The sequence below is a fragment of the Ranitomeya variabilis genome, chromosome 2 (genome assembly GCF_051348905.1).
Source record: "Ranitomeya variabilis isolate aRanVar5 chromosome 2, aRanVar5.hap1, whole genome shotgun sequence".
Classification (NCBI taxonomy): Eukaryota; Metazoa; Chordata; class Amphibia; order Anura; family Dendrobatidae; genus Ranitomeya; species Ranitomeya variabilis.
Genome location: NC_135233.1, coordinates 600413712 through 600439255, shown reverse-complemented (window position 1 = coordinate 600439255; position 25544 = coordinate 600413712). Strand labels below are relative to the sequence as shown.

Below are 25544 nucleotides of genomic sequence, written 5' to 3'. Positions count from 1 at the left end.
CATGGCACTGTGTACATAGGGGAATATTGTGCATGGCACTGTGTATAGGGTACTGTTCTGAATGAGCCATATTCTGACTAGTACTGGTTTTAGGTGTGCAGTACTTATAGCACTGATAACGAGCCAATTTACAAGCAGGGGATACCCCTTTAAGAGGTATACACATATTTGCGGTGCTATGTAGTATAAATGAATGGCGTGCCCTATGATTACCCTGATGTTGGCGTTCTTTATACCACCCAACGCCATTGACCTTAACTAGTAATTTTGAAATCACAATAATAATAGTGTAAATACTATAATTTATAATCAGGATAACTGGAGCTCGTTCCTCGCCGTCGGCCTCTGATTAAGCATCTGACAGAATAAAAAAAATAGCTTGATTTTATTTGCAGGTGTCACCATGTCGCATTTCAGCATAATGACAGGGTAAGATGTATTCTGTGTGAGCGACCACCAATTATTCCACCACCGGGTATTTATTCTCTTATTTCCGTAACCTGCAGCAGCCATTGATGAAATTACGGCTCGTGTAATAATTATCAGACACGGCCCTGAGGAGGACGGTCATCTGTAAGATGTGACTACCTCCATGCTGGTAATGTAAGTCACAGGAAAGAGAGGGTGCTTAAAGGGAAACTCCAGGGGAAATGATGTTAATGGTGTATGTCAGGCTCCTTAAATATTCTGTTATTTACTGACTTATCTTGAGCTTGTCCTAAGAAAAAAAAGTCACCAGGAAAATGGCCGGTCTCATTTATTACAGCTGTCCGACACAGAAACAGGCCCTTATTGTCTACATGTTTATAGCAACCAATCACAGCACAGCACTTGTCTACAGCAACCAGTCACAGCACAGCACTTGTCCATAGCAACCAGTCACAACACAGTACTTGTCCATAGCAACCAAGCACAGCACTTGTCCATAGTAACCAGTCACAACACAGCACTTGTCCATAGCAACCAAGCACAGCACTTGTCATAGCAACCAGTCACAGCACAGCACTTGTCCACAGCAACCAAGCACAGCACAGCACTTGTCCATAGCAACCAGTCACAACACAGCACTTGTCCATAGCAACCAAGCACAGCACTTGTCCATAGGCACCAGTCACAGCACAGCACTTGTCCATAGCAACCAGTCACAGAACAGCACTTGTCCAGGGCTTCCTACAAAACCCTTCGCCTCATTGTGCGTGGAGATGCACCGACGCCTGCCTGCTGTCAGTCCGGACCAAGCTCTGTAATGATGTTGAACTGATTCCGTAGCTTTATCCTATTTCGTAGACAGCCCTGGCACTTGCTAGACTTTCCTGGGTTCCCTCAAGCCTTCTTCACAGCAACCAAACCTCTCTCTTTGGGTAATTTTACAAACAGCAATGTCCTTGCCTGTAATGCCCTTTTGTTGCAAAGTAATGAAGACTGCACGTGTTGCCTTGAAGGTAACCATAGTTGACAGAAGACCAATATTTCAAGCCCTAACTCTTTTAAAGCTACCAGTCTGCTCGCATAATTAAATTACCATGACTAAGTGATATCATCTACCTTGTCCTTGTTACCACTTCCTTCTATGCCAATGTAAGTATCACTGAATTTATATATGCAGGTCATTTTGTGGCAGAGGCGGAAATTTAGTGGAAATGGAGTTTTTATGATTAACTTAATTTTCTTGACATGGTTTCCAAAATTAAAGGGTGCAAAGCCTCCAAGGTATATCCCAAATCTGTTCAATAAAGCTACAAAAGAAAATGGTATCGGCACTCCAGTGATGTGATACAAAGGAAACCCTGGCTTTATTGGCCCATTTGGAAACATTCTGATTCGAGACACTGACCTAGGAGAGATTTAAAGGGGTTGTCCAGAGTGGATGAGTTATCACCCGGAATGGAGTTTCCCTTTAAGACCAGTTTTCACCAATTTATTAGCCTAAAAAAATAAATGGCTCTTTTTTTTTTTTCTACTCCACAAACTATTTGTCTGTTATCAGAGGTACGAGCTATCGTATCTATATTAAAGAAGAATATCATTTTCCCAGAAACTAATTGGAAAGCTGCTCTAGAACAAAGTAGTTAATATTTCCATTACAGTGAGCGGAAAGTACATGAATTTCACCTTTATCTTCTCCCAGCTTAGTGCGAGCTACATTATTTATTATAACTGAAATTAAAACTCGCAGAAACCCCGGCAAGACGTTCCGTAATAGTCCAGGAATAAAGATTATTATTATTCTGCAAAATTAAGTTTTGCTCAAATTGTTCATTATGTTGATGCTCTTGTATTTATTACAGAGACATATTACTGACATCAGAAATGGCGCTTCCTGCTGCAGATAAGGCGCAGTGCACGAGCGGCGGAGGGCGCGGAGCCACCGGCAGCTTCAGCAGAGCGTCTCCTGCCTGCTGATGTATTCTGCAACTATCCACAGGTCTGATTGATTCTTAGGATATGTGTCCACGGTCAGGATGGCCGGCGGTATCGCCGGAGCGGCGAAGCCGCTTGGCGCTAAGCCCCGCCCCCTTTCTGGGACGCGATGATGCCGGATGTGTTAACTGTACACATCCGGGATCATCGCACCCTCGCATAGCGCCCTGTGATATTACTTGCGGCGACGCAGCGGCGACGCAGGTAGCACGGACATGCTGCGATCTGAAAAGACGCGCAGCATATCCGGAGTCGCAGGGAAGTCGGATGCGTGTTTCCACGCATAGTGGACACGGGATTTCATAAAATCCCCTCCACTATGCTGGAACATCTGGACGCTGCGTGTTTGACGCTGCAGCTCTGCGCAGCGTCAAACAAGCAGCATTTACTGACCGTGGACACATACCCTTACAGGGTTTTTCTGCTTGCTGTCAAAGAATGTGGACATTCCTAATTACATGGAAAGGCCAGCAAGCTAGACCCATACCACATACGTCTGTTACATGCTGGACACATACCACACACGTGCCTCTTACATGCCGGACACATACCACACACGTGCCTCTTACATGCTGGACACATACCACACACGCCTCTTACATGCCGGACACATACCACACACGTGCCTCTTACATGCCGGACACATACCACACACGTGCCTCTTACATGCTGGACACATACCACACACGTGCCTCTTACATGCTGTACACATACCACACACGTGCCTCTTACATGCTGGACACATACCACACACGTGCCTCTTACATGCTGTACACATACCACACACGTGCCTCTTACATGCTGGACACATACCACACACGTGCCTCTTACATGCTGGACACATACCACACACGTGCCTCTTACATGCTGGACACATACCACACACGTGCCTCTTACATGCTGTACACATACCACACACGTGCCTCTTACATGCTGGACATACCACACACGTGCCTATTACATGCTGTACACATACCACACACGTGCCTCTTACATGCTGGACACATACCATACACGTGCCTCTTACATGCTGGACACATACCACACACGTGCCTCTTACATGCTGGACACATACCACACACGTGCCTCTCACATGCTGGACACATACCACACACGTGCCTCTTACATGCTGGACACATACCACACACGTGCCTCTTACATGCTGGACACATACCACACACGTGCCTCTTACATGCTGTACACATACCACACACGTGCCTCTTACATGCTGGACACATACCACACACGTGCCTCTTACATGCTGGACACATACCACACACGTGCCTCTTACATGCTGGACACATACCACACACGTGCCTCTTACATGCTGGACACATACCACACACGTGCCTCTTACATGCTGGACACATACCACACACGTGCCTCTTACATGCTGTACACATACCACACACGTGCCTCTTACATGCTGGACACATACCACACACGTGCCTCTTACATGCTGGACACATACCACACACGTGCCTCTTACATGCTGTACACATACCACACACGTGCCTCTTACATGCTGGACACATACCACACACGTGCTTCTTACATGCTGGACACATACCACACACGTGCCTCTTACATGCTGGACACATACCACACACGTGCCTCTCACATGCTGGACAAATACCACACACACATGCTTCTTTAATGCCAAACACATCCCACAAAATTTCCTCTGACAAAAGCCTCTCATGCTGAACACATACCACTTACATGCACTTTACAAAACAGACAATTGTGGCACGTGTCACTCACATAATAAAACATGCTCCACTGGTGCCATTCTCACTTTAGAGAAATCCCAGTGGCACCCGACATACCAACTATGTCAGATTTATTTGCACCCTACTGACCTTTGATAGGCCCCTTGAACCATAACTCTCCCCACCAATACTGAACACCACGCTGTTTGTAAGTGCATGCTCGACGTCTGTTCAGACTGGGCTCTGTAGAGCTTTATTCTGGGTATTAGATGGGGTCCCAGCGGTCGGATCCGCAGTGATCAGGAAGCTCTTAGCTACGGGACCCCCTTTCCCCTATTAATGCTACTAGGTAGACTTGCACATCACTTTATGCAACAATATAAAAAACTCCTGTTTGCCGCCCCGATATAAAGCCATAACTATTTCACGCTTGGTAAAGGTTCCCCCGACGCGCGGCAACTTTGCACCGAGATATGGAGTAAACTATATATTGTGATAAGTGGTTGGGTAATGGAATTCCTGGCTGCTGCGATCTCCAATGAATGATGTAGATAACAGCGAGACGTGAATTATGCACAGAATTCACATTTGCTTCCCATCAGCAGGGATAATAACAGCGGCGTAGCAACTGCATTGATGAAAACCTCCGCCGGTGTAACAAACTCCGAGAACAAAGTCATCTTACACCGCCATTAAGACAAACAATAAAAACTGAGCAAAGACCAGGAAAAACCTGCAGCAATATCTGAAGTGCGAGTTTGATGTAAATGGCGCTACCTGACTTCACTTTAATTAAGCATTCATCTTGCGGGATCTGCACGAGCCGCGTTGAATTCAATCTCCGTCATTGTGTTATGTTTCTCGTTTCCCCATTGACAGATTCATTTTTCATTTTGGTGAAATAGAAACTTGAAATTCAGTTTTGCGCTGAGAAAGAGGCCATGTCAGGGCCAGACTGGCCATCTGGAAATTCTGGCAAATGCCAGAAGGGCCTGTCTGGTCACTGGCTGCCTTGTCTGCTACGTTGTTAACAGAATCGGTGTTCTCAAGACACCCATACTGTTAAGAGTTGTGATGGAGCACAAAGCTGCTGACTCCGTCACTTACCCCAGCAGGCCACAGGTATCATTAGAAATATTGGTCTTGTAGAAAATGTTCCTTTCCTCCATCCAGAATAACATTAGTAATATATCCCATCTGGTTCATGGGGACGGGGACAACATGGGCCTGTGTGATTTCAAATGCCAGGGCTGAATTTCAACCCCGTCTGTACCTGGTGGAAAATGATTGTCCTTGGGTAGATTTGAAGCAATAACCCGAGCAATGGAAACCTACAATGCTAACCTGTGGGAATAATGTTTATTATTGCATATATTACAACTACTATGTACTACTCTTTATTGGTGCATGAGTCTCTGTCTCCAACAATAGTGTTATATTGTCAATAATACATTGTCTAGAAAAAAAAACAGAGTACCAGGACGTTCCGGCTCACTGTTCACACTGTGTGTAGCTGGAGCACATTCTGCTTTCACTTTACAAGCTGGCAGACGAGATGCTAAGACCCCGAGCTGTAAAGCCTAAGTAACACTAAACGACTTACCAACGATCACGACCAGCGATACGACCTGGCCGTGATCGTTGGTAAGTCGTTGTGTGGTCGCTGGGGAGCTGTCACACAGACAGCTCTCTCCAGCGACCAACGATCAGGGGAACGACTTCGGCATCGTTGAAACTGTCTTCAACGATGCCGAAGTCCCCCTGCAGCACCCGGGTAACCAGGGTAAACATCGGGTTACTAAGTGCAGGGCCGCGCTTAGTAACCCGATATTTACCCTGGTTACCATTGCAAAAGTAAAAAAAAAAAAAACACTACATACTCACATTCTGATGTCTGTCACGTCCCCCGCCGGCGTCCACAGGGTTAAAACTGCTTTCGGCAAGAGCGCTGCTAATGCATGCGCTCCGGCCGAGAGCTTCCCTGCACTGACTGTGTCAGCGCCGGCAGTAACAGCGGTGACGTCACCGCTGTGCTCTGTTTTACGGCTGGCGCTGACACAGTCAGTGCAGGGAAGCTCTCGGCCGGAGCGCGTGCATTAGCAGCGCTCTTGCCGAAAGCAGTTTTAACCCTGTGGACGCCGGGGGGACGTGACAGACATCAAAATGTGAGTATGTACTGTTTTTTTTTTTTTTAAGGGGGGATTGTCACACTGGCGCTAATGACGGATGAGTGAAAGCTGCTGATACCGGACAGGTGCTGTGCCTCACCTGTCACACCTACAGGTGAACCAGAAAAAATCAAAAGAAATGAGGTATCGCGCTAAAACCACTGAAACAAACTTATAATGTAGGTTATATACCGTATTGTGCCCACAGATAACCGCTAATGAAACTGCCAGAATTGATTACTACCACGTATGGAGAAAATGATAAACACTTACTTTTTAAAGTAAGTCGTGGAAGATGGTGTCAATAGGTGTTATAACCTGCGGGTGTGGATGCTGAAGGTTCCGGACAATCAGACGGCAGGAGACCTGTAGTGGTGTTGCAAACGCGCAGAGCCAGAAGCACCCCGTCAGGGTAGACGAAGAGGGACGCAGTCCCTCGAAACGCGTTGGTTTGTTTTGGCCCCATCCTAGCTCCGTAGCTTTGTGACGTCACACGCTGCACAGCAGAGCAGCGTCGGTCATTTTTTTCAGCCGCACATCCAGGATCACCACCGGCTGGGGTGCTTCTGGCTCTGCGCAATTGCAACACCACTACAGGTCTCCTGCCGTCTGATTGTCCGGAACCTTCAGCATCCACACTCACAGGTTATAACACCTATTGACAACATCTTCCACGACTTAATTTAAAAAGTAAGTGTCTATCATTTTCTCCATACGTGGTAGTAATCAATTCTGGCAGTTTCATTAGCGGTTATCTGTGGGCACAATAGGGTATATAACCTACATTATAAGTTTGTTTCAGTGGTTTTAGCGCGATACCTCATTTCTTTTGTTTTTTTACTTTTACAATGGTAACCAGGGTAAATATCGGGTTACTAAGCGCGGCCCTGCGCTTAGTAACCCGATATTTACCCTGGTTACAAGTGAACACATCGCTGGATCGGCATCATACGCGCCGATCCAGCGATGACAGCGGGTGATCAGCGACCAAAAAATGGTCCTAATCATTCCCCAACGACCAACGATCTCCCAGCAGGGGCCTGATCGTAGGTCGCTGTCACACATAACGAGATCGTTAGCGGGATCGTTGCTACGTCACCAAAAGTGTGACGTTGCAACGATATCGTTAGCGATATCGTTATGTGTGACTCAGCCTTAAGAAATACCAGTTGTAAGCTGCGTTATCTTTGTTCATGAATAAATCTATCTTCACTATTGTACAGCTGGACTGTACACAGATTAATCCACTGCCAACATAACCACCCAGCCACCGTTCTGTCCAAGAGCTGTTTACTGGCTAAGTCATGAAAATAACTTCCAACACCTATGAGCAGATTGTGAAAAGAGAAACTAGTTCCCATTGCAGCCACTCACTTCAATTTTTAAAGTGTGCCTGGGAGGAGGAATCTCAGCGTGCTCTGTCCGAGTTGAACCCATGACTTCAACAACATTACTAACCACTGAGCTACCATGCTGCCCAGGAGATTATTTATAGGTAGGTTATCAATATAACTACCAGCAGCAATGGCAATATCATGAAAGACAAAGCTAGATGCCCAAGGCGTCAAATCAGTTAATTGCTTTTAATTTCTGAAGTGTACCTGAGAGGTGGAATTTCATTATTGCTGGTCAGAGTTGAACCAATCACTCCAGTGCTAACCACTGAGCCACTGTACTAGCTGGCAACAGCCATTGTATTACCCGGCAACTGCCACTGTGCCACACTGTAAGCATCACCAAGACACCACCATGCATCACTATAGGAGTCAATAAGCGCCCACTATGCTTCACTGTAGACATTTCCAAGCCCCCCACCATGCTTCACTGTAGGCAGGGTGTTCCTTTCAGTGTATGCTTCATTTTCCCTCCTCCAAACAGTATATAATGACACTGACACTTCGGTTACAGCGTAATGACACTAACACTTTAGGCACAGGGTAATGACACTGATACCTTGAATAGGGAGTAATGATGCTGGCAATTACGGTACAGAATAATTACACACCGATTCTTGGGATGTATGATAATGACACTGAAACTTGGGGTTCTCCTCGTTCTGGTAGGATGTTTATCTAGTTCTCATCATCCATTAGTGACAATACCACTGAGTGAAGAATGAAGCTACATTGTATCTCGGTGTTTATACCTACTTCCCCATACTGGTTTATGGTGAATCCTCTAATTTTTCTTCTCTGTAGTTTATGCTCATCCTGGAGCCGGTCATGATGTGATCATATCCTCTTTGCACAATGATAACATTTATCAACAGTTTAAATGTCTAAAAAAAATTTTTGAGGTGTGATATTTATACGAGGTCGAGATCTATACTGTCCCGCAGTCCAGAAAATTATCTACTATAACAATATGTAGATATAACCACAGCTCACAGGCAAAACCTGCACTGGAGAATAAAGATATGGGACCTGCCAGACACGGTGGTGAACCGTCCACTGACCCAGTGCAAGGATAAGGCGGTGTCATGATCCATTTTTGGATTCCTGTCAGTTCTGTTTCCACTTGATTTAAATGGAGCTTTTTACCTTTCAGGACCAGCGGGGGTTAATGTCAGTTTTCCTTGCTGTAACCCTGCTGCAACTGCAGAGTGGCTAGGTCAGCTGATGTGAGTGGTGACCACTCCCATCATCCTTTAAATGGTCACCTGATGCATCAGCTGACTGTCGGTGATACAGCATTCTATATTGACCAAGCCTGGAGGAAGGAGCTCTCTGGCTGCTGTGGTATTTCAGCTGGTTTCATGGTCTGGGAGCTTTTCATCTTCTGTGCTTTGCAGCAGAGAAGGCCATTAAGCTAAGTTTGGTGTTTTTATCCTCGTCTGTCTCGTGTTTGTCACTGTCCCCTGTGTTCCATCTGCAGTGATGAGGCTACTGCCCTTGCCGGCCAGTGCACTAGCCAGGGCAGTGCTAGGTGACAGCGAGGGATGAGGTTCCTGATGGCGGTGGGGGAAAGGACCCACTTAGGGCATTAGTAAAGTGCAGGGTCAGTCTCAGGTTTGAGCAGGAGGTGTCCATCCCTCATTTCCCTATCAGTAGGGCCTTCCTCTCCCCATTTCCATCTCATTGTGTGTGTGTCATGCAGTCCGCTGAGCTACCCCCTGTGGGGTCGCTACATATCGTGACAGGTGGCCGCAGGCCACAGCGCTTTGTATATAGCATCATACATATGCATTTGCAGGACTGGATTGCTTGACATAAATATGGCAAAATGGTAAACTGGGAAGGAATACCCATTTAATCTTTTTTGATATCAAAAGTTCTGGCGCTTTCTCATATAATCTCTGCTTCAATCCTATCGGTCCATAATGCTTCCATCACCCATCTACATCATCTATCATCCGTCCATCTTACGGAGCACAGTGCGGCTGTAGAGGACCTGACTGTTATCTCTCGGGGCCTGTTTCGTCCCTCTTTCTCCAACATACATTTATACCAATTTCTCTTTGCTTCTCTTGGCACCGCTGGGAATGAACACGACTGATGGAGATGATCTTGCTGAAGCTGCTTCACACCTCTTTCCTATTCATCACATGTGCTGTGTTGTGCACACGCTGCAGCTGGCAATAAGAAATAGTCTGCAAGAGGGACATGCTGGGACTCTGATTAGCAAAGTGAGGAAATTGGCTATTGCTGCCAGAACCCCTAAAATTGATTCCATCTTGAAGAGACGTGCTGAAAAGGGGGCAATTGTGGATCAAGCCACTTGGTGGGGCAGCACCTATTTAATGATTAAGCGATTGCTTGAGCTGAAACCCTTTCTTGTAGATACGGCCAACCCTCAGGTAACACTACATGAGGGTTAATGGACACAGGTGACTGAATTGAAGGAATTGCTTCCCATTTACAGTGATAAAAAGTTACAAGCTGAGGGAGGATTTAACTCCTGGCATTTTTATAAAGGAGTGGAAGAACTTGTTGCTTTGCCCATTCCAAAGAGGAGGTTTAATCGCAGATGGCATTGCTGCTTCAATGAAACGGAGAGAGATACTGCTATTAGAAAATAAAATTATTCTGGCAGCTGTTTATGTGGACCTGAGTCAATGTATATTGCTGGATGATCAACAGCTTATTAAAGGAAAAGAAGCTCCGACTGAGGTAGCAGTTAGAATGAGTGGCTACAGGACGGCCAAGAGCAAGAGGACTCAGGTCCTGCTAGTGCTGCTGCTGCCGTTATTTAAACCTCATCAGATGAGGAGTTTGTTTTCGACAAGTATTTGGATGACATGGAGCAACCAAAGCATTGACGCATGGTAAAAAATTCCACTCCCATATTGACCATATTTCAGCAAAATTTTGCTCTTAAAGTATTAGAGTTCAATCGTTCATCAAAACTGACTGTGCACGAGGCAATTCCTTTATATCCTGAAATTGTTAGAGATGTCGCCCATGTGGTTACCGCTCTGCCACCAACCCAAGTTAGTGTAGAGAGGTTGTTCTCTAGCCTTAAAATATTTAGGGCAGATGTGAGGTCATCAATGAAGGAGGATCTGATGGTGGCGATCCTATTTCTCAGAACAAATTCATAGACTGCACAAATGTTATTCAGTACGTTTTTGTTGAAAACTTTTTTCCACTTACTGCATAGTGTATAATAAATTGTAAATATGCAAAAGTTTTTTGTTCTAAAGTTGTATTCCAATCAATATATTTTATGGTCTATATAAATGGCTTGATTATTGTATCATAATAATTTATTAAAAGCCTGATGTTACCATTTTACTAAAGTAAATTTATCACTTAATCATGAGCCACGTATGAGAGTGTCGGAGCAGTGAAGTTGGACTCAGTGTCATGGAAATTGAGGAGTCGGATGTTTGGCTTACCGATTCCACAGCCCTGATTTTGTGTGACTGTGTGGGTTTCCTTCCATGTTCTGAAGACAGACCTATAGGAGATATGACCCCTGATGGGTGCAGTGATGTCTGTAAAGTTCTGCACAATCAATACAGACATTATTGCCCCATCAGGATTCACATCCTATCAGTATGTCTTTGGAAGTGGAGCTGCTTACACTCTGCTTCATTCATTGTTTATGGGACAATCTGGAAAAGCAGAGCTCCATTATTTCTAGACAGTCCCACAGACAATGAATGCAGTGGAGGATAAGCCCGCATACCTCTGCTCCGTTCAAGAATGGGATGGATCTAGGACACTTGTGCACCGAGCTCTGGAGACCGTGTCATGGAGATTATTACGTGATGTTTTCTAGTATGGGGACGTGTCAGAAATGTCCCACAGTGAACGTCCGCTCTCACCGGTCTCTTGTCTGAGAACACAGAGACTAAAAGCCTTTTGTTCCCATCTCATAGATAGGTGCACAGCCTGCTGTTGCTGGTGGTTAAGCCCCCATGGGGCAGCATGGTAACACTGTTGCTTTCTTTTTCTTGTTGCTGTTTTCATTGGTTCATCTCTGACCAAGAACAATGAGATTCCTCCTCTCAGACATATCTCAGAAATTGAAATCAGTGACCACCAGGGCATCTGCTCTTCCTTTTCATGACCTGTTGGTGGGTACTGATAGGCATATTGATGACCTAGCCATCAGGTTCTTCTATGGTGGCTCAGTGGTTAGTTCAATTACCTTTCAAAGCTTTGGTCCTTAGTTCAATTCTTGCTAAGGTCAGAGTAATTCTACCTCTCATCTGTACTTTAGAAATTGCAAATGGACCTGCTCTAGTTTTTCATGACCTGTCGGTGGGCACTGATTGACATATTGATGACCTAGCCATCAGATAATGCTCATGTAGTACGGTGGCTTAGTGGTTAGCTTGGTTACCTTTCAATGCTTGGGTCCTTAGTTTAATTCTGACTGAGGTCTGAGTAATTCTACCTCTCAGTTGTACTTTAGCAGTTACAAATGGACCTCCTCCAGTTTTTCCTGATCTTCCCATTGGTGCTTTGAGTCTTATCAATCACAGTGGCTTAGTGGAAAGCACTGGTGCTTTCCAGCATGGGAGTCCAGTATTCAAATCCTACCGTGGGAAATTGCAAATGTACCTGCTCTAGTTTTTTCTTATGTTCCCATTGGTGCTGGTAGTAATATCAATGACTTTGCCAATGATTATCTTCTGAGCAGCGCGATGGCCCAGTGGAAAACACATGTGCTTTGCAACATGTGAGTCCATGGTTTGAATCCCACCATGGGAAAGTGCAAATGGACCTGCTCTAATTTTCCTTTTCTTCCCATTGGTGCTGCGAGTCATATCAATGACTTTGACAAACATTATTTTCAGAGCTGCATGGTGGCCCAGTGCAAAACTCTTGTGCTTTGTAGCATGTGAGTCAATGGATCAAATTCCACAATCGGAAGTTGCCAATGGACCTTCTCTGGTTCTTCCTGATCTTCCCATTGGTGCTGGTAGTAATATCAATGACTTTGTCAAAGAATATACTCCGAGCAGCTTGGCAGCCAAGTGGAAAGCACTGGTGCTTTGCAAAATGTGAGTCCATGGTTCAAATCCCACCATGGAAAGTTGCAAATGAACCTGCCCTAGTTTTACCTGATCTTCCCATTGGTGGTGGTTGTAATATCAATGATTTTGCCAAAGGTTGTCTTCAGAGCAGCACAGTGGCCCAGTGTTAATCACTGGTGCTTTGCAACATGGGAGTCCATAGTTCAAATCCCACCATGGGAAATTGCAAATGGACCACCTCTATTTTTTCCTGATCTTCCCATTGGTACAGTGAGTCATATCAATGACTTTGCCAAAAATTATCTTCCAAGCAGCACAGAGGCCTAATGGAAAGCACTGGTGCTGCGAGTCATTTCAATGGCTTTTCCAAATTTTACCTTCCGAGCCACACTGTGGCCCAGTGGAAAGGTCTAAAGCATTGTTGCTTTGCAGCATCAATGCCTTTGCCAAACGTTATCTTCTGAGCAGCACGGTGGCCCAGTTTAAAGCACTGGTGCTTTGCAGCATTGGAGTCCATGGTTCACATCCCACCATGGAAAATTGCAAATGGACCTGCTCTAATTTTCCTGATCTTCCCATTGGTACTGAGTCATATCAATGACTTTGCCAAAAATATCTTCCAAACAGCATGGTGGCCCAGTGGAAAGCACTAGTGCTTTGCAGCATGGAAATCTAGGGTTCTAATCCTACCATAGAAAGTTGCCAATTGATCTGCTCCATTTTTCCTGATCTTCCCATTGGTGCTGGTAGTAATATCAATGTCTTTGCCAAAAAATATCTTTCAAGCAGCACAGTGGCCCAGTGGCCAACACTGGTTCTTTGATGCATGGGAGTCCAGGGTTCTAATCCCACCATGTGAAATTGAAAATGGAGCTGCTCTAGTTTTTCTTGATCTTCCCATTGGTGCTGGTAGTAATATCAATGACTTTGCCAAAAGTTGTATTCAGAGTAGCACAGTAGCTCAGTGGAAGACACTGGTGCCTTGCAGCATGGGAGTCCATGGTTCAAATCCCACCATGGGAAAATGCAAGTGGATCTGCTCTAACTTTCCCTGATCCCATGGGTGCTGGCAGTAGTATCAATGTCTTTGCCAAAAGTTGTCTTCCAAGCAGCGCAGTATCCCAGTTTAAAGTACTGGTGCTTTGCAGCTTGGGAGTCCAGGGTTCTAATCCCACCATGGGCAATAGCCAATGGACCTGCTCTACTTTTTCCTGATCGTCCCATAGGTGCTGTGAGTCATATCAATAACTTTGCCAAATGTTATTTCATGAGAGACATGGTGGCGTAGTGGAAATCACTGGTACTTTGCAGCATAGAAATCCATGGTTCTCATCCCACCATGGGAGATTGCCAATGGTCCTGCTCTAGCTTTTCCTGACCTTCCCATAGGTGCTGCTAGTCATATCAATGACTTTGCTAAATTTTATCTTACAAGCCACACTGTGGCCCAGTGGAAAGCTCTAAAGCACTGCAGCTTTGCTGTATCAATGATTTTGCCAAGTGTTACCTTCTCAGCAGCAATGTGGTCCAGTTTAAAATATTGGTACTTTACAGCATTGGAGTCCATGGTTCAAATCCCACCATGGGAAATTGAAAATGTGCCTGCTTTAGTTTTTCCTGATCTTCCCATAGGTGCTGTGACTGAGTCATATCAATGACTTTGCCAAATGCTATGTTGTGAGAGACAGGGTGGCGCAGTGGAAATCATTGGAGAAATTGCAGTATAGGAATTCATGGTTCACATCCCATCATGGGAAATTGCTAAGAATCCTGCTTTTCCTGATCTTCGCATTGGTGCTGGTAGTAATATCAATGACTTTGCCAAAGATTTTCTTTCAAGCAGCATGGTGGCCCAGTAGAAAGCACTGGTGCTTTGCAGCATGGAAAATTGTAAATAGAGCTGGTCTTGCTTTTCCTGAACTTCCTGTAGGCGCTGTGAGACATATCCATGACTTTGCCAAACGTTACCTTCCAAGCCACATGGTGGCACTGGTGCTTTGCAGCATGGGAGTCCATGGTTCAAATCTCATCATGGGAAATTGCATATTGACCTCTTATTTTTTCCTGATCTTCCCATTGGTGCTGGTAGTAATATCAATGACTTCGCCATAAAGTTTTTCCAAGCAGCATGGTGGCCCAGTGGAAAGCACTGGTGCTTTGCAGTATGGGAGTCTGTGGTTCTAATCCCAAGATGGGAAATTGCATATGGACCTGGAATAGTTTTTCCTGATCTTCCCATTTGTTCTGCGAGTCTTATCAATGACTTTGCCAATTGTTGTCTTCTGATCAGCAAGGTGGCCCAGTTTAAAGCACTGGTTCTATAAAGCATGGGAATTTGCAAATGGACCAACTCTAGTTCTTCATGATCTTCCCATTGTTGCTGTGAGTCATATCAATGACTTTGAAAAAGTTATTTCCAGGTCAGCACGGTGGCCCAGTGGAAAAGACTGGTGCTTTGCAGCATGGGAGTCTGGGGTTCCAATCCCACCATGGGAGATTGCAAATGGACCTGCTTTAGCTTTTCATGATCTTCCCATATGTGCTGGTAGTAATATCAATTACTTCGGCAACAACAATCTCCTGAGCAGCACGGTAGCCCAGTGGAAAGGACTGGTGCTTTGCAGCATGGGCGTCCAGGGTTCTCATCCCACCATGGACGACATCTGCAAGGAGTTTGTATGTTCTCCCTGTGCTCAGGTTGTCTGCCACCCATTCTCGAAAAACATACAGGTGCGGTCCAGTGCTGCGGCACCTGTGCAGTGTCCAGGAGGGCTCCTTGCCTGTCCCCCCCTTTGGGCAAGTATCCTGATTGGATCAATGTTCTGACACAGTTAGCACCAAATTGATTTGTATATAAGCAGCACAAGCTGAGCTGTGAAAATGCCTTTTTTTGGACTTAGGAAAAATTTTCCCCCTTTTCTCCATATCATTTCAGTAAATCCTGATGTTCCTTCCTCAGAATAATAGGAGATATTGACACAGGTAACACCACAGAACTTCCACCACTGGCCTCTGAATGTATGTCTTTCAAGAATGGGTGGTCACCAAACCGAGCACATGGAGAACATACAACCTCCCTGCAGATGTCATCTATGGAGGGATTAGAACCCTGGACTCCCATGCTGCAGAGCACCAGTCCTGTCCAATGGGCTACCATGCTGCTCAGAACACAACTTTTGGCAAAGTCGCTGATAATACTATCAGCACCTATGGGAAGATCAGGAAAAACTAAAGCACGTCCATTTCCAATTGTGGGATTAGAACCCAAAACTTAGGTGCTGTAAAGCACCAGTGCTTTCCACTACAACACTAGTCTGCTTCATATCCTACCATGGGAAATTGCAAACGGACCTGTTCTAGTTTTACTTGATCTTGCCATTGGCAATGACTTTGCCAAATATTTTTATCTGAGCAGCACGGTAGCCCAGTGGAAATCTTTGGTTCTTTGTACCATGGGTGTCAAGGGTTCTAATCCCACCATGGGAAATTTTAAAATGGACCTGCTTTAGTTTTTCCTGATCTTCCCATAGGTGCTGGTAGTAATATCAGCGATTTTGCCAACAGATAGCTTCCGAGCAGCATGGTAGCCCAGTGGAAAGGACTGGTGCTCTTCAGCATAGGAGTCCATGGTTCTAATCCCACCATGGACGACATCTGCAAGGATTTTGTATGTTCTCCCCGTGCTCAGGTGGGTGGCCACCCATGCTCTAAAGACATACAAGTAGAGGCCAGTGATGGATGTTCTGTGGTGTTACTTGTGTCAATTGGGTAAGCAGCTCCTATCCTGTGTTTCAGAGGATTGGAGAAACATCAGAATTTATTGAAATGATATGGAGAAAAGGGGGAACGTTTTTCCTAAGTCCAAAAAGGTCCTTTTCACAGCTCAGCTGCTTAAATACAAATCAATTTGTTGCTAATTGTGTCAGAACATTGATCCAATCAGGATACTTGCCCAAAGGGGGGACAGGCAAGCAGCCCTCCTAGATGCTGCACAGGTGACACATCATTAGCCACAGCACTTCCATCACTGGACCTTACATGTATGTCTTTGGAGAATGGCTGGCCACCAACATGAGCACAGGGAGAACATACAAACTCCTTGCAGATGTCATCCATGGTGGGGATTAGAACCCTGGACTTCCGAGCTGCAGAGCACCAGTCCTTTCCACTGGGCTACTGTGCTGCTCAGAAGACAAATTTTGGCAAAGTCATTTATATTACTACCAGCACCAATGGGAAATTCAAGAAAAACTTGAGCAGGTACATTTACAACTTCCCATGGTGGGATGTGATTCATGGACTCCTATGCTGCAAAGCATCAGCGCTTTCCACTGGGCCACCAAGCTGCTCAGAAAAAAATAATTGTCAAAGTCATTGTTATTACTACCAGCACCAATGGGAAGATCAGTAAAAGCTAGAGCAGGTTTATTTGTAATTTGTAAAGTACAACTGAGAGGTAGAACTACTCAGACCTCAGTCAGAATTGACCTAAGGACCAAAGCATTGAAAAGTAAGGGAGCTAACCACTGAGCCACCGTGCTGCTTGTGCATCACCTGATGGCTCGGTCATCAACATGCCTATCAGTGCCCACAGACAGGTCATGAAAAGGAAGAGCAGGTTTCATTGGAGGTCTCTGATTTCACTTTCTAAGATGTCTCTGAGAGGAGAAATCTCATTGACCTCAGTCAGTGTTGAACCCAAAACACAAGCGTTGGACAGCAGAAGGGCTAAACCCCTGGGTAAGTCATCAATATGACTCCGACACCAATGGGAAGGTCAGGAAAAATAGACATAGCTGCCCAACACATCTAACCAATCTGTTCATTGATTTCAATTTCTAAAGTGAGGTCGAAATTTGCTGTCACCGCTAAGTGGCTTGAAAACACATAAGTTTTACTATGCACACAGGATATTATCTGAGATATAGGAATTGCACAGATAGCCCAGGTGGTCTAGAGGGGAGGCACACTTCATGCAATTTATATAAATGCTGGTATTAATAATGAGAAATGCATGCATACAATCCTGATATATAAACTGAACCCGAGACATAGCTGTAGGGGGTAAAGTAATGGCAGCCACCTGCAGCCCTGGTGGTCTAGGAGGGCAGCACCAACAATATATATAGATATCAGTACCATAAGTGAGACATGCATACATAGAATACAGTGGTTTATCAGGCATATAATTATTCAGGGTTAAGTAATCGCAGTCACACTTAAGGTACCGTCACACTTAGCGACGCTGCAGCGATACAGACAACGATGCCGATCGCTGCAGCGTCGCTGTTTGGTCGCTGGAGAGCTGTCACACAGACCGCTCTCCAGTGACCAACGATGCCGAGGTCCCTGGGTAACCAGGGTAAACATCGGGTTGCTAAGCGCAGGGCCGCGCTTAGTAACCCGATGTTTACCGTGGTTACCAATGTAAAAAAACAAACAGTACATACTCACCTTCGCGTCCCCCGGCGTCCGCTTCCTCCACTGACTGTGAGCGCCGGCCCCTAACAGCAGAGCGGTGACGTCACCGCTGTGCTGTGCTTTCACTTTACGGCCGGTGCTCAGTCAGTGCAGGAAGCGGACGCCGGGGGACGCGAAGGTGAGTATGTAGTGTTTGTTTTTTTACATTTTACACTGGTAATCAGGGTAAACATCGGGTTACTAAGCGCGGCCCTGCGCTTAGTAACCCGATATTTACCCTGGTTACCATTGTAAAACATTGCTGGCATCGTTGCTTTTGCTGTCAAACACAACGATACACGCCGATCTGACGACCAAATAAAGTTCTGAACTTTAATCAACGACCAGCGACATCACAGCAGGATCCTGGTCGCTGCTGCGTGTCAAACACAACGATATCGCTATCCAGGACGCTGCAACGTCACGGATCGCTAGCGATATCGTTTAGTGTGACGGTACCTTTAGCCCTGGTGCCCTAGGGAGACAACATCTTATGCAATACACATACAGTGGGGCAAAAAAGTATTTAGTCATTCAGCAATAGTGCAAGTTCCACCACTTAAAAAGATGAGAGGCGTCTGTAATTTACATCATAGGTAGACCTCAACTATGGGAGACAAACTGAGAAAAAAAAATCCAGAAAATCACATTGTCTGTTTTTTTATCATTTTATTTGCATATTATGGTGGAAAATAAGTATTTGGTCAGAAACAAAATTTCATCTCAATACTTTGTAATATATCCTTTGTTGGCAATGACAGAGGTCAAACGTTTTCTGTAAGTCTTCACAAGGTTGCCACACACTGTTGTTGGTATGTTGGCCCATTCCTCCATGCAGATCTCCTCTATAGCAGTGATGTTTTTGGCTTTTCGCTTGGCAACACGGTCTTTCAACTCCCTCCAAAGGTTTTCTATAGGGTTGAGATCTGGAGACTGGCTAGGCCACTCCAGGACCTTGAAATGCTTCTTACGAAGCCACTCCTTCGTTGCCCTGGTGGTGTGCTTTGGATCATTGTCATGTTGAAAGACCCAGCCACGTTTCATCTTCAATGCCCTTGCTGATGGAAGGAGGTTTGCACTCAAAATCTCACGATACATGGCCCCATTCATTCTTTCATGTACCCGGATCAGTCGTCCTGGCCCCTTTGCAGAGAAACAGCCCCAAAGCATGATGTTTCCACCACCATGCTTTACAGTAGGTATGGTGTTTGATGGATGCAACTCAGTATTCTTTTTCCTCCAAACACGACAAGTTGTGTTTCTACCAAACAGTTCCAGTTTGGTTTGATCAGACCATAGGACATTCTCCCAAAACTCCTCTGGATCATCCAAATGCTCTCTAGCAAACTTCAGACGGGCCTGGACATGTACTAGCTTAAGCAGTGGGAAACATCTGGCACTGCAGGATCTGAGTCCATGGTGGCGTAGTGTGTTACTTATGGTAGGCCTTGTTACATTGGTCCCAGCTCTCTGCAGTTCATTCACTAGGTCTCCCCGCGTGGTTCTGGGATTTTTGCTCACCGTTCTTGTGATCATTCTGACCCCACGGGGTGGGATTTTGCGTGGAGCCCCAGATCGAGGGAGATTATCAGTGGTCTGATAAACTGAGAAAAAAAAATCCAGAAAATCACATTGTCTGTTTTTTTATCATTTTATTTGCATATTATGGTGGAAAATAAGTATTTGGTCAGAAACAAAATTTCATCTCAATACTTTGTAATATATCCTTTGTTGGCAATGACAGAGGTCAAACGTTTTCTGTAAGTCTTCACAAGGTTGCCACACACTGTTGTTGGTATGTTGGCCCATTCCTCCATGCAGATCTCCTCTATAGCAGTGATGTTTTTGGCTTTTCGCTTGGCAACACGGTCTTTCAACTCCCTCCAAAGGTTTTCTATAGGGTTGAGATCTGGAGACTGGCTAGGCCACTCCAGGACCTTGAAATGCTTCTTACGAAGCCACTCCTTCGTTGCCCTGGCGGTGTGCTTTGGATCATTGTCATGTTGAAAGACCCAGCCACGTTTCATCTTCAATGCCCTTGCTGATGGAAGGAGGTTTGCACTCAAAATCTCACGATACATGGCCCCAATCATTCTTTCATGTACCCGGATCATTCGTCCTGGCCCCTTTGCAGAGAAACAGCCCCAAAGCATGATGTTTCCACCACCATGCTTTACAGTAGGTATGGTGTTTGATGGATGCAACTCAGTATTCTTTTTCCTCCAAACACGACAAGTTGTGTTTCTACCAAACAGTTCCAGTTTGGTTTCATCAGACCATAGGACATTCTCCCAAAACTCCTCTGGATCATCCAAATGCTCTCTAGCAAACTTCAGACGGGCCTGGACATGTACTAGCTTAAGCAGTGGGAAACATCTGGCACTGCAGGATCTGAGTCCATGGTGGCGTAGTGTGTTACTTATGGTAGGCCTTGTTACATTGGTCCCAGCTCTCTGCAGTTCATTCACTAGGTCTCCCCGCGTGGTTCTGGGATTTTTGCTCACCGTTCTTGTGATCATTCTGACCCCACGGGGTGGGATTTTGCGTGGAGCCCCAGATCGAGGGAGATTATCAGTGGTCTTGAATGTCTTCCATTTTCTAATTATTGCTCCCACTGTTGATTTCTTCACTCCAAGCTGGTTGGCTATTGCAGATTCAGTCTTCCCAGCCTGGTGCAGGACAACAATTTTGTTTCTGGTGTCCTTTGACAGCTCTTTGGTCTTCGCCATAGTGGAGTTTGGAGTCAGACTGTTTGAGGGTGTGCACAGGTGTCTTTTTATACTGATAACAAGTTTAAACAGGTGCCATTACTACAGGTAATGAGTGGAGGAAAGAGGAGACTCTTAAAGAAGAAGTTACAGGTCTGTGAGAGCCAGAAATCTTGATTGTTTGTTTCTGACCAAATACTTATTTTCCACCATAATATGCAAATAAAATGATTAAAAAAAACAGACAATGTGATTTTCTGGATTTATTTTTCTCAGTTTGTCTCCCATAGTTGAGGTCTACCTATGATGTAAATTACAGACGCCTCTCATCTTTTTAAGTGGTGGAACTTGCACTATTGCTGACTGACTAAATACTTTTTTGCCCCACTGTAGATACCAACACTATAAATTGGAAATGCATAGATATGATCCTGGCATATAAAATGAACCACTGTAGGGGGAAGAATAATGGCAGCCCTGGTGGTCTAGGAGGGCAGCATCCATGCAACATATATAGATACTAGTACTGTGAATAAGAATTGCGTAGATAGAATACAGAGCCTTTTCTGGCATAAAGGCAAATCACCAGGTAAGTAACTGTAGGGGTTGAGCGTTTGCCTTCACATGTAGCCCTGGTGTCCCAGAGGGTCAGCTCCTATGTAATATATGCAGTTGCTAACATAAGAAATGCACATATGTCTGGCATATAGGAAACTCACCAGGGAAGTAACTGTATGGGTTGAGTGTTTGCCTTTACATGTAGCCCTGATGTCCCATGGGTCCAGCACCTATGCAATATATGCAGATACCATCATTGTCAATGACAAATGCATATATAGAATTCAGTGGCTTATCAGCAAATCGCCTGGGCTATAACTATACACAGTTCAGTAATCGCAGTCACATTTAGTCCTGGTGCCCTAGGGAGACAGCACACCATGCAATACACATAGATACCAGCACCGTAAATTAGAAATGAATACATATAATTCAGTAGATTATCTGAGTCACAGGCATATCTCCAGGGATGTACCCATGGGGGCTCCAGTGATTGCAGTCCCTGGTGTCCTAGGGGGGCATCCCTTTTTGACACATCTTGATATGTAGGGTGGGGTTGGTTCTCGGTTTAGGTCAGAGGGCATCCCACTCCTGTCCGATTCCGCAATGTGCAATGCTTCGTTTCCCCATGGGGGGGGCGCTGCAGGGAAATTCAATACTAATGACCAGATTTTTCCAGAGATAACAGTTTATTGTTGGCAGCCACAACAGGAGGGCATTTATACATGATACATAAATAACGAGACCAAGAAGATATTTCTACAGTGCATGGCCAAAGAATTGCTTAAATTAATGGATCCCATGAACATAACCGTGAGCCCCGGCACGGGGTCCAGTGCTGATATTTCACTTTATTCATCTGTCCACACAATAGTCAATCAATAGCATTTAATTAGAAAATAACCCACAGGTTCAGCAAATTACTGTAGCTTTAAATAATGACCGTGACATCGGGAGCCGGTAATTATAACCAAGTGGACGGCAATATTAATGAATGTTCTAGGATTGATGCTTGACGTGGGCACGATCTCAGCCGGGAGCGCTATGTCTGCGACATTACGGGGAATCGATCATTTGTTTTTGGAGTTTGATAACGTTGGATACGTGACGAATTCTCCCTACACAAACCATCTGTGGCAATCATCATAGTACTACAGTATGAGCATGGGTACAGAATATATACATCACATTACTCATCCTGAGTCACATCCTGTATTAAACCCCAGAGCTGCACTCACTATTCTGCTGGTGCAGTCACTGTGTACATACATTACTGATCCTGAGTTACATCTTGTATTATACCCCAGAGCTGCACTCACTATTCTGCTGGTGCAGTCACTGTGTACATACATTACATTACTGATCCTGAGTTCCATCCTGTATTAAACCCCAGAGCTGCACTCACTATTCTGCTGGTGCAGTCACTGTGTGCATACATTACATTACTGATCCTGAGTTACATCCTGTATTAAACCCCCGAGCTGCACTCACTATTCTGCTGGTGCAGTCACTGTGTACATACATTACATTACTGATCCAGAGTTCCATCCTGTATTATACCCCAGAGCTGCACTCACTATTCTGCTATTGCAGTCACTGTGTACATACATTACATTACTGATCCTGAGTTACATCCTGTATTATACCCCAGAGCTGCACTCACTATTCTGCTGGTGCAGTCACTGTGTACATACATTACATTACTGATCCTGAGTTACATCCTGTATTAAACCCCAGAGCTGCACTCACTATTCTGCTGGTGCAGTCACTGTGTACATACATTACATTACTGATCCTGAGTTCCATCCTGTATTATACCCCAGAGCTGCACTCACTATTCTGCTGGTGCAGTCACTGTGTACATACATTACATTACTGATCCTGAGTTACATCCTGTATTATACCCCAGAGCTGCACTCACTATTCTGCTGGTGCAGTCACTGTGTACATACATTACTGATCCTGAGTTACATCCTGTATTATACCCCAGAGCTGCACTCACTATTCTGCTGGTGCAGTCACTGTGTACATACATTACATTACTGATCCTGAGTTACATCCTGTATTATACCCCAGAGCTGCACTCACTATTCTGCTGGTGCAGTCACTGTGCACATACATTACTGATCGTGTAGCCCCTCGGGATCATTCACACCTCACTAACAGATACATTGTCTTCCAGCCTTTGTGATGTATCAGATTTGCACAATATTGTAACAATCTGGATATAATATAAACATAATATAATACCGGATTTTGCTTTCAGCCCTGACTCGGCTTCTCCGGCGGCTGTGACCCCGCACTTCGATGATCGGCTAGAACACAATACTAAGTGCCGCAAACACTTCATATTTATTGACTGTGACCTCGAAATAAAGCAAACAATTTACAAAGAATTTATGAAACTGCATTTTTTCACTTTGCAAAATTGCTCTCTGTCCCCGGGAAAAGCTCTTAAACCTTTATTCTGGCTGATCAGCTGCCGGATAACGGGCATTTATCTTTGATATCATTGCATATCTGCAATCACACGACACATCGGTGTCAGGAGCCATTGGTGGAGACACCTAGATGAGGAGAGGAAAACAGTTTATTCATATAAACGCGTAAAGCCACATTCACACGGCGGTTTTTTTACCGATGTGAAAAATGGAGAAATTTTCATCAGGGTTTTTGGATCATTTTTCATCAGTGTTTGGTCCCTGTGCCAGTTTTTACCAGTCTTTCTTTTCTTATGCAATAAAAAAAAAGTTTCTTGAGCTTCTTCTAGAAACTAGTCGGTGAAAATCTAGCGGGATCCAACTGGGAAACCATCAGTGAGCTGTGCAAATTTTTCACAGATCCATAGACTTCCTTTTTAGAATTTGATCCATGGCTAGGATGATAGACAGATGTGGCTGTTATTTTTTTCCGGACATTCGGCCAAGTAAAAAACCGGTATATACGAACAGACCCATAGACTATTAGGGCATGTTCACACAGAGTCAAAAACGACGATTTTTCTAGTATAAGCTGCATCCTTTATTGGGGAGTTTGGGAGGAGTTTTTCACTTCCAAAAACTATTTTGATGGATTTTTTTTTGCAGCCTTCTCATTGGACACTGCCTTGTTTGTAGCAGATTCCATCAGGGTCCGATTCCAAGAAGTGACAAGAACTTTCTTTTCTCCCACCAGGGGCACATGGAGCCTTTTTGCTGACTTTTTGGAGCAGAAGCAAAGTAGAAACTCAAAGTTTTCAGACGTTTCGAGATTTGGAGGAGGATTTAGTTGAGATTTCGCCCAGTTTCCAGTTGATTTCTGCTCCAAAAACTCTTCAAAATAAGTGAGTTTACGATGTTAAAATATTTACATTTTGTTTAACAATATTTTTCACATTTTAAATATAAAAAATATTAAAATATAAAAATATAAAAACTAAGTTTGGTATCGCCGGACTCGTTACTGATCTGGAGAATCAGCTTTCCAAGACATTTTTAGACCACAATAAACATCGTAAAAATAAAACAAAAAAATATATAAATAAAACTAATGGTTGGAATTTAGGGATTTATTTTTTTACTGTTACACCACTTTACATGTCAAAATGAATGGTGGCATTCAAAACTACAACTTGCCCTACAAAAAAAAAATGTAAAAAGAAGATGAGGAAAAAAAAATAAGGGCAAAAGTAAAAATTGGCTGAAGTGGGAAGGGGTTAAATCAATGAATTAATATTAATAAATAAAGATTAAAAGGTTAAAAAAACCTTATTAATTAAAAAAAAAGAGGAGGAAAAAAAAAAAAAAAAAGAGTGCAAAAGTAAAAACTGGCCAGGGTGGGAGGGGGTAGATAAATAAATAATAATACAAAATAAAGATGAAAAAGTTAAAATAAAAACACATTGTTTAAAAAAAAAAGGAAGAAAAATAAACTAGCATGCAAAAGTTAAAATTGTTCAGGGACGGAAAGGGTGAACCAAATAATAAAAAATAAAGATTAAGAGGTTAAAAAAAAACAACAAAAAAGGACGCAAAATAAAAGTTTGCCAAGGCCAGGAGGGGTTAAATAAATAAATAAAAATAATAATAAAAGATTAAAAGGAGAGAGATAA

The 25544-nt window shown here is 44.3% G+C and overlaps 1 long non-coding RNA gene across 1 annotated transcript in view; it reads left to right on the top strand.

The window, feature by feature from the left end:
• The window catches only part of LOC143807260 (uncharacterized), a 561821-nt gene that overhangs the window by 513883 nt on the left and 22394 nt on the right, over positions 1–25544 (top strand). The gene's annotated exons all lie outside the window — the stretch shown is intronic.